General features: G+C 35.5%; 1 long non-coding RNA gene across 1 annotated transcript; it reads right to left on the bottom strand.

Annotated features, from left to right (window-relative positions):
* Positions 1 to 7,938: 7,938 nt before the first annotated feature.
* On the bottom strand, positions 7,939 to 9,046 carry LOC110851624. The gene is made up of 3 exons (XR_002548070.2): positions 8,651 to 9,046; positions 8,480 to 8,587; positions 7,939 to 8,165 (listed from the first exon to the last, which is right to left on the bottom strand). It is a non-coding gene; the product is annotated as an uncharacterized LOC110851624 (long non-coding RNA).
* Between the last annotated feature and the right edge of the window lie 5,823 nt (positions 9,047 to 14,869).

Raw genomic sequence — 14,869 nt, 5'->3', positions numbered from 1 at the left:
CCGATTCCTTGAAATATTTTGGTATTAAAGCTGTAAAAGTGTCTTACATTTAAATAGATACTTAGCTTCATAAACTATTTATAAATATTTATTCTTGAATAGTACTTAACATTTCAGTAAAATTATCATTTTTGTTAAACGGAAAAGTGATCTTCACATAGCATTTTTTAAATTTTGTTTTTTGATTATATATATTTCATATTTTCAATATTTTTACCATTTACTGACTAAATCTTATTTTACACGCGTGATGAACTATCAACTATAAACAATTTGGAGAAAAATCGTCACCCACGGTGGTACTATGCTCTATTTTTGGGTAATGATTAAAAAGATGTTTTATCACCACTGGGAAATAAGTCGAAAACTCATGTGCCAGCACGCATAATCAACTGATAATAAATCATTACTGGACGGAGTACATTACGGGTGACGATTTGTCGTTAAATTATTTGAGCGTGTGAAGGTGCACAATTAGTCTGCTGCATATTTGTGTTTCTTATTTTTACAGTCACTTGCCGATCATCATGGACGAAGAGGAATTGACACGTTTTACTTAAAACTTGAAGAAAAATTTTGCGCAAGAGTAGTCAAATTAGACTCAAATATTGGGCACGTGCAATTTGAGAGAGATTCCGGATGTTCGTTATCAGTTCCGTAAAAGAGTTTATGAGCCATTGGGAGAATGGCGAAGAAGAGAAACTGCAAAACAAACAAAAATTGAACGTTCCTGTGCGATACAAATTTCCTTCATTTAATTCTTTATGACTTGGTCGGAAATATTTCATGATTCGTAACGTTTTTTAGTTCGAAGTAACATCTCTTCTTGATTTAGTGCGTGACAAAATGTTTATGAAAATAGAAACATGCATGAACCAATACTAATCCGAAGGACGATGGTCGTTCATCCCTAGATTTTGATGCCCCTTTAATCTATGTATTGAAAAAACCTTAGTGGTTTTATTCCATGGCCAGACTAGTGCCTGCCACACCCCGTCAAAGCGCCCAAATCCATGAAAATCATCTTCAAATACTCGCCAAAAATCCAATTTTCCTCGGATTAAAGAAATTATTGTCCATTCTAGACCCCAACGTTTGTATTATATCCAAATCAAATTCTACTGTTTTGAAGTTTTTAGAAGATTTCCTAACCAGGGACATGTTTTCAGAAAAATCAAAATTTCAAAAAAACTTGAGTCAATATAAAACAACTGTCGGGGAGTAGAATGGAATTTTCAAAATCCGTTAAAAATTTGGTTTTTGGTCAAGGTTTGAACGAGCGAAAACAGGTCTTACGTGTTACGTAGGTATTCGTGTTATCTACCCCTTCGAGGAGGTGTAGCAGGGGACTCATTGGGTGGCTATATATATCCCCAAACATATCCAAAGGGTATCAAAATCTGGAAATAGAGATCCCATCCCTCCAAGTAAATACTAACAAATTGAAAACCAACTTCTGGTAAACCGGTAATTTTAATGTTTTCACGACATCTTTGCATAAATTATTTTGGAACTCAAAGTATCACTTACGCCGACTATAGTTGTGTTGACAATGGGGAATCCCCACATTGTGCAATTCATTATTTCAATTCCAGATAATTCTTCCAAGAAGGAAGTATACCCGCTGTCAGGGGTGGGCAAGATACTTGGTCAAGATACAAGATAAAAGATACAAGATACAAGATAGTATCTTTATCTTGTATCTTCGTCGCCTGAACAGAGAAGTATCTTGTATCTTCTATCTTTTAGAAAGTCGAAAGTATCTTGTGTAAGTATCTTATCTAGATATGCATGGCAGAAAAGTATCTTAAGATACTTTTGACAAGATACAAGATACTTTTTCTCAAAATTCCGTCAAATTACGTCAATTTCTTACTAAAGTCAGTCAATTTGACCATGAATTTGTCGTAACCAGAATTTGGTGAATTTTTAGTTTATGTTTTGCCAATTCGTAACAAACTTGTACATATATGCACATATATATATATATATGTACATGTGTACTCGTACATACATACTGATACATACGTTGCACATTACATCTACGCTGAACTAATGTATAAATCTTATAGGGTTTAGTTTGAATAAGCAGGGAATATTGTAAAAATAATACCAGCTTCTTAAGAATATACGTATGTTAGGTAGAGTTCTAGTTTTTCGAAATTTAGACCTTTTTCGATGTATAAGTACTGGCAACAAAATTTGTAAAATGATTCTAGAATGATTTTAAATTTTGTACTCACTAGATTTTTTCGGTTAAATGATTAAACATGACTAATTGGACATGAATACCAAGCTAAAAAAGAAAGTATCTTATCTAGTATAAAAGTATCTTAAGATACATATCTTGTATCTTGTATCTTGACTACTCAATTTTTAGAAAAGTATCTTGTATCTTGTATCTTGTGTACTTAAACAAGATGTATCTTTTATCTTGTATCTTATATCTTGTCTTAGAGAGTATCTTATCTTGTATCTTGTATCTTACGACCAAAGTATCTTGCCCACCCCTGCCCGCTGTCCATAGGGAATATTGGCAGACGGTTGAGAGCCTTCTGTTCCGACTCCCAGTCGAGAATATATTTCTTTACTAGCGTCCACTTGAAACCATAAAAAGAAAATTTGAAGGGTAAAAATTATGCATTTATTATTAACAAGTTTCTCGACTTATTAGACATATACGAATCAGAAATGGTAAAATAGTTGATAGCAAATATATACGTATTATGTACCTATATGTACAAAACTTACAATGGGTCTCCCATTGTATGCTCTCGGATTTTGACCAAACCAGTGTAAATCGATCACAATTCTAATTAATATGATATTTGAAAACGATACGATGTGCCAATGGTCACGTTTGCCCACAGAGTATGATGTAACAACGCGTTTGGCAGAGCTATTTGCAATCCAAATTTTGCATCCGAAGAGCAGAAAACGCGCAATAAATTAAATTGGGAAATTTTAAGCTATGTCAACCTTGGGGCAAGTTTTCTCTGTAAATATGTATCTCGGCCAAACGTGACCATTGGCAGATCATTGGTTTTCGAATGTTATATTAATTAAGTTTGCGATTGAGTTACGTAAAAATCAGAGAGCATATCTCGGGAGACTTCCATTGTTGTACAATTGATCCGTGGTATCTGTTATTTAGTCACATACAAAAAGCATATAAACGAACCTCTTGGTGCACCAGCGAGAACAGAATCAATGTTAGGAGGACGACGATTATGGATGCACATGCTTCCAAATACTGAGATACTTTTAGCTTATCTCCATAGGTAAAAAAAGATGAATAAAATTGCAAAAAACCTAGAAGGCCCATACTTAATTGCGCAGTAATTATTACTGAAAAGTTCTTCGTAATCATATCGCTAAACCTCCTCATGATGTGTATGTTGCGCATTACCTCTACCCTGTCACTATATATTGTTGGAAACTGCAACCTTGTCCGAGCTATTAGGGACACCCTTTTTATGGCGCAATAGCTCAGGATAGCCATTTCGAATGGAAATAACTGTAACTCAATCAAACTGAACAGTACGAAGTATAAATACATGGCACTAACAAGAAGTCCTATCAGCGTGGCCCATGCAGATTCCCGATCATAATTACACACGTCTATTGTAGTCAGTTCGCAAATTATTTTGGAGAAATAGTGCAAATTGTATTTCAAATTATTTGCCTCATGAACTTCGTTGAACAGGGTTAAGTCATTTGTGGAATGATACGTTATGGCGTAAATGACGTAGATAGAGTTGACAGATGCGATAGAAATCAGCTCCTGTAATGTGACGAATTAAATTTTAGTATTTTTTGGTACATTTGTACTTTGGTTGCAAAGTAGCATTGGACAAGCATCCCATTACCGAGGTTTTTACAAAAATATTGTTATTCTATAGATTTAAGATGCAGTTCCTGACAATATTAATTTTTAGCAGGGGTGGACAAATTTGTAGTATGACTAAATGTGCAAAATACCAGAGAAATACTTTGTCAAATCAAAATACAGTATCTTGAGCTTCGTTTTCCCCAGGGTAATGATTTCCAGGGCTGTCATACCAGCGATGAATAGCTTCGCTGTATAATTAGTATTTCATGGGACGGAGCTCAATATACTGTATTTTGAGAAAGAATTTAATTTCCCCCGATATTTATCCACATTTAGTCATATACATATTAAAAGTATACATCTTGTTCCATGAGTGGAACTCAGTCTCATTTTCATCAATGACTTGCCATGAGATCTTAAAAATATTCTAGTAATAAAATAACAACATACGGTTGACCACAGGCGTCCAAATTCCCCAAAGTGTTCCCAGAACATGGTCCACATCTGGATTCGCGCAGTCCTTGCGGTGAACAAGTTCCATAAAGACGTGTAACAGTATAATGTGCGTATGACCAAGTCAGTAAGGTTGGCCGTCACCTTCACCTTTTCTGAATTAACGAATTTGTGCGCAGTAATCATTGTCATCAGAACTGATAACATTATGTAGCCCGTTGTGACCAAGGCCTGCGAATTCAAAATCATGATTACTAATTTCTTGACTCATTCAAACTTGTTCTATTACATCCATCGTCAAGCTACTTCGAGACAAAATGTGCTTCCCACAAATAATTAAGATGAGTATTTCAAATAACCTCTTAATTATTACCGAATTGGTTTTATGACTTATTTAAAATTTAAAGGCTTACTTACTTTGTGCCAAGAAGGAGCCTTCCTCCATTCGATAAACAGCCTTCCTCTCTCAACCCGAAAGCGTGGACACTCACTTCCCAGTAGCGTAAAATATCTAAGGGTATGCCCAACATTCGCTAAAATGCATTTTAATTTAAAATCCCACGAATGCCCGACTGCAATTTGGAGTTGATCTAATTGACGATTCTCCATTTTTTGATCCGTTTAAATGAGAAAGGTAACTTTCGCCAAAAGACTGGAGATGAGTTGTGCTCACTGTTGGCGATGGCGATGAACAATCGCTGCTACATAAAGCTCAATGAAATATAAAGTCTAAGGGATCATCAAATCGTGCGAAATTAAGTATACACACAATTAAGTCTGACCTAAATTAATCTATTGACTCACTTTTACTGCTCATCCAGAAGTACATACGCGTTAAAATTTAGGAATTATATTTAATCGAATTTTTAGTACGTATGAGTATCATGCATTAATCAGTGTTTCGGGTGGACGTAACCATCTGCAGGAAATAACTGTAAGAAAGTGGTATTTTGGCCTGCAAGAAATACGTGGTGCAAGAAACGACCTCCCGCCGCCATAGTTAACATTAAAGCGGCGGCTCGCTCGATGGCGCTTATTTTTAGCACTTTCTTGCAATTTCATGCACCTCACATTACTTGCGTTACTTGGCTTGCAGTGCAAGAAATGTAGCAAACCTGTAAGAAACGAAACACTGACATTTATGTTGAGATGATTTGGCATGCAAACTTTATATCGGTGATTAAATGATGTCTTTGGTTAATTATAGCTCGCTTCAATGTTTCAGTGGTGATGTTGAGGTGCATAGGTTGAGACATAAAAGAGAAAGCAAGTGAAAGTGGGACACGTACTGATGATAAAATGTCCATAAAAATTACTCGTCTACAACTTCATTTACATTAAAACACATTACATTCCGGTTCCTATCGTATGATCAATTTGCACCAAATTATAAAATGACTCATCAGTTCTCGGCCTTGTTTTCGACATAATAAATTAAGCACAAGCTTCCCCTTAGAATTTCAAATTCTAACTTAAATAAAATAAATGTTTTTGATATGTATGATAATTATCGGCAGATTTGCCCCTATATTCATGATTTTCATATGTATGTTGTTTCATATAACTCTTGTAGAGTTATCGTGATATGATATGCACTGCCCATTTTTGCACACAATTTTTCACCAGTTTTAGAGCAAATTTCAGAATGCATGCATAGGTAGATGAAAGAAAGAGAGGCTTGTGCTTAATTTTATTAGGTAGAAAACAAGGCCGAGAACTAGTGAGTAGCATTTCATATTTTCCTGCAAATTAGTCATACGATAGAAAGTGGAAGGTATTTAATGTATTTTAATGTAAATGAAGTTGTAGACGAGTAATTTTTATGGACGTTTTATTCTCAGTACGTGTCCCACTTTCACTTGCTTTCTCTTTTATGTCTCAACCTATGCACATCAACATCACCACTGAAACATTGAAGCGGACATGTAATTGAAGTGAGCTTTAATTAACCAAAGACATCATTTAATCACCGATATAAAATGTGCATGCTAAATTATCCCAACATAAATAAATACACAGATCCGTCCATGGGTGGGGAAGTAAATATGTGTGTTTCTTATGGTGCATATATGTATTACATATATTTATAAATAAATAAATATTCTATAAAAATTAAAATTATAAAAACCTACAGTGCAGACTCCATATAGCCCGAGTCAGGGACAGAGTCCCTGACTCGATAAGTCAGAGTTCGCTTCTTGTCCGAATTGACCTACATACTAAAGCTGCATATAGTCCAGAAGTGGTTTTTTAGCCTCCATACCAAATTTCAGACCAAAATAACAACTTTTAAAACCCGTATGGGTCACCCTCCAGGGTCACTCTGGTTGCACTTTGCTTACTTTTAATTTCATATTCTTTCATGAGAAGCCATTAAGTATCACCGTGCCAGATTTTATGTTTTTACATCAAATTCCAAAAATCGGCATGGGTCACCCCATAGGGTCGCTGCAGATAAAAATTTTACCAATTTATTTCCATATTCTTCCATTAGTATATATTAGCAACCTGTGTATAAAATTTCAGCTAGATATGGCGATTTCGAAAAATCGGTATGGGTCAACCCCATGGGGTCTCTCAAGATGAAAAATTTTCCAACTTGAAGTCATTTTTATTTATTAGGAACCATTAGCAACCTCTGTACCAAATTTCAGCTTTCTACGACAATTTTGAAATTTTGGTGCATAATACCCCACCTACTCACATGACCCCCACCGGTCAACCACTTGACCGATTTGGCCCATCTTGGAACTCGTTTCCTAACTTCCAATACGGATATGGTAAAAATTTCAAGTCAATCGGTTCAGCCGTTTTGGCTCTATCGTGCCGGACAGACAGACAGACAGACAGACAGACAGACGGACGGACATGACGGTTCCATAAGCCCTGACTCGGGCTAAAAACACATTTTTGGAAAATTATGGTGTCTCATTTTTTATGGTGCATTGGAAATTCATGCCTGTAAATAGACTACATATATAAGTTGGGTATAAAAAAATATCATCTTAATTTTGTTATTTTATTTTTCTCACGCTTATTCCCTGGGTTGGAGGAAAATCGGTAGTGTGGGACTTCACGTGTTCCGATACATTTGCATCATCATACCTGCCCCAAACTAGTGTTCGCCCAGGAGTAGCAGCCGAGAAAGCAGAGGACCGGAAGAAGAAAAGATATGAAAAACTTATGGACAGTTTCCTTTTTGTCCCAATAGCCATCGAATTTCGAAACGACAGGGGTTTGGGGTAAAGATGGCTTGTCATTATTAAAGAAATCGGGTCCAGAATCACAAACATCACAGAAGAGAAGAGGGCGACATCCTTTTTATTGCAGGGAACAAGTATCACTGTTCAACGACGGAATCTAGCATCCATTTTAGGATCCCTTCCAAAAGGACACAAGCTGGAGGAGATATTTATGTTATAAAGAATTTAATTTTTAAGTCTATTGTATTTATGCTAATATTATGGATTTGTATATTTGTATAATTTGCTAACTGTCTATCAACAAGGATGTATGTACGTACCTATAATTGGAAAATATGTTATTTTTAAAAATAATTTATTTCGAAAACTTATTACAGGGTTTGTGGAACAGTTAGTGTGGTTGGGCTCATATGTGTAAGAAGAATCATGCAAATACTATAAAATACAATGTGCTGTGATTATTACTGATTTTATTTTTGATTAGCCTTCAATGAAATTTATCTTCCTTATCAAAAAATTTAAGAAAAAAATATAAAAATATAATCCTTATCCTTCCTATAAGTCACAAATTCACACTCAGCATTTTCCCATCATTTTGCAAGGATCTCTTTTTGCGCGGAACGCCGGGGAGCGTCGGAAACGCGGATTGACTTCAACGGCAGAGGGTTCAGCAGCACCTGTTCAAAACAATAAATGCAGCTCCACAAATTTCTTCCATTAATTTCCGTTTTCCGGAAATGATCGGCAGTTTGTTTCAATTATCAGATCAATTTTTACGAAAATAATTGCGAAAGTGAATTCACGGGAAGTCGTTTGTAAATGTTTGTAAGCTTACGAATTTTACGCTGTTTACGTAGTTACTAAGGGTGCGTGAATACCCTCAAAATAAATTTCAGCTTACTTTTTTAATTAATTATATAATTTTTCTCCTCGTAAACTTTTATGAACACTAATAAAACATTGGCGATAACTGCCCCGTCACATTACTCACCCAGTTCCGATGGGATATCATTGGCAACAGCGTGCACCTCCTGACCAACGGTAGCCAGCATCATCAGCACCACCACCACGAAGACACCAACCGTGGACTTGTTCATTTCTACGGAAAGACACGATGTTTAAAATTCGTAAATTTTATAACGAGAAACTTATTTCAACTTACTGAAAATCGCAAGAGTTGATCTGCTGTTGTTTTTTTTAAAGTGGAGTGAATATCTTCTGCATTGACTGGATGAGGTTTTATACCTACGAGGCCAAGGTTTTCTCCGTGTGACGGAATAGAAAACAATGAGATAATAAACCCTGGTAGAAGTAAATTACGAACTGTGGCATTGTTTCAGCAAAGTAAGTATGTACTTCAGAAAGTTATTTATTTGCGTATATTATGAATTCACTCCAGCTTGACACCCCCTGCTCTTCCGCTAAACCATCACTGAGCACCACATGACCAAAATAATTGTCTCGCTGTAAAGTAGGGGCGTATGTTGCTTCCCCTCACAATCACTTATACCCGCACACTTTTGAGTTGTTGACCAATTCCAGCTGCTTTTCAACAACAAATTAAGAAGTTAAGAATTAAATTCATAAAGTTGTCAAATTAATGAAATCAATAAATTTATAGGTTTATAATTTAACTAGATAAATTATCAAATTAATAAAATCCAAAAATTGATAAATAAATAAATAAACCTCGTTTGTTGTGTAACATGGCTAATTTCATATCACCGAATAAGATATCAGCACATTCTGGTTACAACAGCCAAGCAAGAAAACTGATCATGAATGTGCTGCATTTTTTTCGTGAATCCAAAAAAAATCCGGCACTCCTGGAAGGAAAATCCAGGGATATTGCTGCGAAAGCCTTAAATATTGGCACCTCCACTTTTGGTCGGATAAAAAAAACTGGGCTGTCGACGCCAACAAAAAAACCGGCCCGAATTCCGAAAGTATATTTCGATGATTTTGACAAGACATCAATTGCCAATATAATCAAGGAGTTTTACAAAAATAAGTAAGTATACATTATTTTTTAAGATCTTTATATAGCAATTGTCTTTTCAAAAATGTATTAACAGCTGGAAAATATTTCTCGAAATGTTAACTTTAATTAAAAAATCTAGGATTGCTCCAACTCTAAATTTAATCAGAAGCAAAATGAAAGAACGCAGAATTGGACCATCAACATTCTCAAGAACTACACTGTGGAAACTTCTTCGCACAATGGGATTTACGTTTAAAGCTATTGATAGAAGGGTCCATTTAATTGAGCAGCCAAACATCAAACTCTGGCGTCAACGGTATATTCAACGACTCAATCAAAATTCGGCAAATCAAAATCCTCGGCCAGTTATTTATTTGGACGAGTCTTGGATAGGCTGTAATGCCGTTGCGGTGAAGGGCTGGGTACCCAAACTTATGAAATCCAAAAGATCAAAACTAGATAAACAATAGTTTTCCTCAGAAAACCGGAAGGGGTAATACATACATACAGACTATACGACACACACTCCTCGCTCAGCACGACAATCTACGTCGTAGTATTTATGATGTTATATAACTGTTCCGAAAAACAATTCAAGTTGAAATTAAAATTCATAATTTTATCAGGACAATTAAATTTGGCCTTGCCTCCTTGACGTAAGAAAAATTCCAAAGTGTGAACAAGTTAAAGGTGATTTATTTACGTAAAAAATGTCGCTTGATTTTGCCTACGTATTTATATTGCATAGGCCGCGGAAGCGTGGGGTAGTGGTCTCAACGGTTCTCGGTTCTCATAGAACCGAACCGGAACCGATGGCTCGGTTCGGTTCCGGTTTATACGGAGAACCGAACCGAACCGAAACTTTTATTACCGGTTCGGTTCCGGTTTCAAGTCTTTGAGAACCGAACCGAACCGGCCGGTTCGGGTTGAACCGAACTTCATACATAAATACATTAGCGAAGTTAATCATATTTTCGAAAAAGTTTTACGAATTTCCCGAAATACACATAGTTTCCAAAATGAAATTTTGACGTGGCCGCACCTCCAAAGTTCCCAAAATGAAACTTTGACATGGCCACACCCCCAATGTTTCCAAAACGAAATTTTGACCTGGTTACATCCCCAATGTTTCCAAAACCAAATTTTGACTTGATGACACGCCCAAAGTTCCCAAAATGAAATTTTGACCTGGTTACATCCCCAATGTTTCCAAAACCAAATTTTGACTTGATGACACCTCCAAAGTTTCCAAAATGAAATTTTCACCCCCAAAGTTTCATAAACGAAATTTTTACCCCCAAAAGTTTCTAAAATTAAATCTTTACTTGGTCACACCCCAAAGTTTCCAAAATGAAATTTTGACTTGGTTACACCCCCAATGTTTCCAAAATGAAATTTTTACTTGGTCACACCCCAAATGTTTCCAAAATGAAATTTTGACTTGGTTGCACCCCAAACTTGGAATTGTTTTCTAACTTCAATAATACATACATAAGTGGTTTTGCTGTTGACATGTATTCGAATTTGCTTGTTTAAATACAGATAAGTTATTGGCTTATATGTGAAATTTCATCAGAAACACGTCAATTAGCATTGTTTGTTGTTTATTGCATATTAATAACACTACCGGTTTGACCCGAACCGCCGGTTCGGTCCCGGTTTGGTCCGGTTGCGGTTCGGTTCCAACTAAAAAAAGTTCGGTTCTGTTTCGGTTCTTCAATTCTGGTTCTCGGTTCTAAACCGGTTCTTCCAAGAACCGAACCGAACCGCACCGTTGAGACCACTAGCGTGGGGACAGAGGTACAATGTCCCCACAGTTGTTCGATGTCCCCATCATCTCCCCATGTTGTGCAAACCCCTCCCTCCCCTATCCTACAATGTTAACGTCCCCACTGCTTCCGCGGTCACTGTTGGCTCCTCAACAATGCCAGGCCAGTCCAGTATAATGTGTACGTCAGCTTTCTATAAGTATATACCGTCACCTTCTTATTTTGATCGTCCGTGGAAACTTCCCGAACGCCTCAACATTTTCGCCATTGTGCTTCTAATTTTTGACCCTCGGTCGAGTTCTAAAATAGGGTCAATGACGAGAAGTCAAATGCCAAGTTGCACCTTAATGCTCATATGCGGTAATATTATAATTTCATAGGAAATTTCAAATAAAGGAAAGCCTACAAGTACCACAAATCCTTCACTATAAAACATAAGTTGGGTGGATATCTTGCAAAATTACATAAAAAACTAGATCAAACTTTAAATTATGTTGTCTACTTGAATGTATACGCGTTTCATACTTCATCATTCGCATTTATTTACTTTAAGAAAATAACAAATGCTACCTGACGGGACTGTAACAAGTAGGTAGATAAGACTTGCATAGCATATTTACAGGCATGATTTTCCATCGGAATATTTCCAAACATATGTTTTTCATAATTTGAAAACAAATGAGAGACCATAATTTTGAGAAATAATAGAACATTATCACTTGATCATCTAAAATGCATGCATGGAGAAAGTTGGAGGAGGAGAAAGTCGTCTTGGGAGGCAGATTGAGACTGATTGAGACTCACACACAACGATACCCTGTAATTCTTATCTGCATTTTTTGTTTACCTAGGATTAGTTTGACTGGCAGTATATTTTTAATGGTTAATAGATATTTACTCAATACATATTTACGTATTTAAGTATGTATAATTTAGAATTTCAACAGTTTGCAAGTTAACCTTTTTTAAATTAATTTCGCATTTTTCACCATGATCGTCATATCTTTATTTCATTATTATTATGATGCGATACGATATATTTATTCACATATCACAAAAATGCATACCATTCTCACGACACTCACGACTCAGAAAATCAACCCTAAACAATATCTTAATCGCTATACATACCTTCAAAGTGCAAATCGTACCACACATAAAGTGGAAACGGAACTTCTCTCTATCCATTTATTAAAAAAATAAACCCCAAAAAAATGATAAACTTTAAATAAATCAAAATCATCTCGAGTATAAAATAAATAAATTTGCGTGCAAAACAGCCGTCTCAATTTTACCTCTTTATCATCTCTTCGTGGTTAAATCATGATGTGTTACAACCCGATTGAGATGATTATTACTAATTCGGCCCACCTTTTACAAAGAGCCGACGTAATGTATGCATATCAATTGAACAACAACGTCATCAATAATCAAATCATGCAGGAGAATCACGTCATTTTTTCATCCATGAATTTCGCTAGTTTCTTATCAAAGACAATCTCCGCGAATTTTTGTGACTAGAGTGTAAACGAAATATGTAAATTACTTTTTTTTAAGATTTGAGACCATATTCTTAAATTAGAAGTGAGGTCATGGTATTGCGAAAATTAGGTTAATTTCGGCGATAAAAAATCGTGGTCGTATTTTTTTTATTCATTTTGAATGAGCAAGTGGATTGGAATTGGATTAATAATTCAGCCTGAAATTACCGTTGTGTAAGAATTTCGCTTATTTTATTATCTCCTGAAATCTTGAGCTTTAGATTTTCTCGATATACATATCCCTGCAATTGTACGGGGCGAATAAATAAGTGGCGAGTGAGACAATCCATGATGCCAATCTAAATTTGATTGTTGGACAAACCAAATAATGTAATCATATCACATCGAAATAAAGTCATGACGAATGGAAAAGATGAGAATGATGAGCAGACAATAATAATAATGATAACGAGCAAGAAAAAAGAAGGATTTGATAAAGAGATGATTTTGTTTTAAGTAAGAACACGAGTGAGCGACACGAATGCACAACAAGTTGAGAGAAAAAGAAGACGAGATTTTATTATACAATGGTTTTATTCATTGGTACTTGGTTCTAAATTATTGCACTTTTTGATAAGTATGAATTTGAGTTTGTTCTCGTATTTACTTACTTGTTTTGAGCTAGAATATTGTCTAAGTATTTTTAAGTGGTTATTTTTACACAAATATTTTTCAAAAATTCTTTATATCAAATATTTGGCTGATTTGATTACATAGTAGTTTACCTTGCTTTCATCCCGTTGCATTTTTTTTGCCATAATATCCTGCCTAGCTGAGCGGGTTACACATCTCATCTTTCTTCCAGTACATACATACATCAGTCCTTTCCTTAAATTATGTAAGTCTTTATAGAAAAAGTAATGATATTTAACTCGTTAGGCCTTTTTTCCACCCATTCACGCCTTTTTCACTTCTGATGGGGTCATGTCCAAATTGAATTTCAACCCCCCTCTAATACTAATCTTGTGGGCACGTGGTTTCAGCGGCTGAAAATTCCGTCCCCATAACTTACTTATTTATGAAATGCGCTTTATTTGATCTTCCTCTATCATCGAGTTGTTTGCCTTATTCAATGTTTATGTTACATATTACTGATTATTATTGACATTGCTTTGCTGTGGTCAGAAGTTTGCTGGGAAGAGAGAAAGCTGGCCACGGCGATTATAAGCTGATTAATCCCATCCATCCAGCATGACATAGGTACTAGCAGTACCTACTAAATATCTATATCTATCTACCAGCAGAACTTTATGTAAGTGTAAGTGTACTCAAAGGGAGTACTTATATAAGAACACCATCTCGTATGATAACTGATTTAGCTTGGAAATTAATCGGTATTAAAGATCAATGAATTTTGAAAGTACTAGTCCTGACCCATTTCATAATTTTATCAATGTATGTGTGAGCTCACAATTTCTATCATTCTTATTGGAAAGTTTTAATTACGAAATTGTATTGAAACTCCTGATTTTCCAATTATTTTGCACGGTGTTAATCTGCTTGTTTTTAATATAAATCTGAACATGTGGATGTCTGTCCGTACAAGTTGACCAACAACACTTTTTGCATTCACTTTTTTAAAATAAAGTTGACAAAACTTGAATCTGCGAAATGCACTCTGTCGCCTGTAAATTAAGTATGAAACTTCTTTCTATGCGTGGAAGTCTTCTTTGTCATTTGTACTTATTTATTTATTCAGCATGTTTTCAATGCATATTTCATTCATTCACACGTTAGGACGACCAATTTCATTCACTTTTATTCCTCCTCCTCAGTCGTTACGAAGTGCACATCCTGACGAATAATGAAGGCTGACGATGAATGTGTCTCTTTTGCCTCATCACTAGTAGAATTGTTGCATTGTATTTGTTTACAACAGGAAAATTGTTTCACTGGAAAAATGAATGGGACAATTTTAATCAGGTTCAATTACCACATTTTCATATAGAAAATTGACGACGGCATTTTTGTTCAGTTTTGAAAATTCGGGATAATACATGTCTTGGCTTTAAAACTGATTTTATTATTTAATAAGTTTCCATTATCAGGGGAAGTGTGTGAGGTAATAAGTCTGTGAAACATGAATCGGT

This window comes from Folsomia candida, unplaced genomic scaffold (assembly GCF_002217175.1).
Source record: "Folsomia candida strain VU population unplaced genomic scaffold, ASM221717v1 Fcan01_Sc007, whole genome shotgun sequence".
In the NCBI taxonomy this organism is placed as follows: domain Eukaryota; kingdom Metazoa; phylum Arthropoda; class Collembola; order Entomobryomorpha; family Isotomidae; genus Folsomia; species Folsomia candida.
This window is presented reverse-complemented; position numbering and strand designations above follow the sequence as displayed.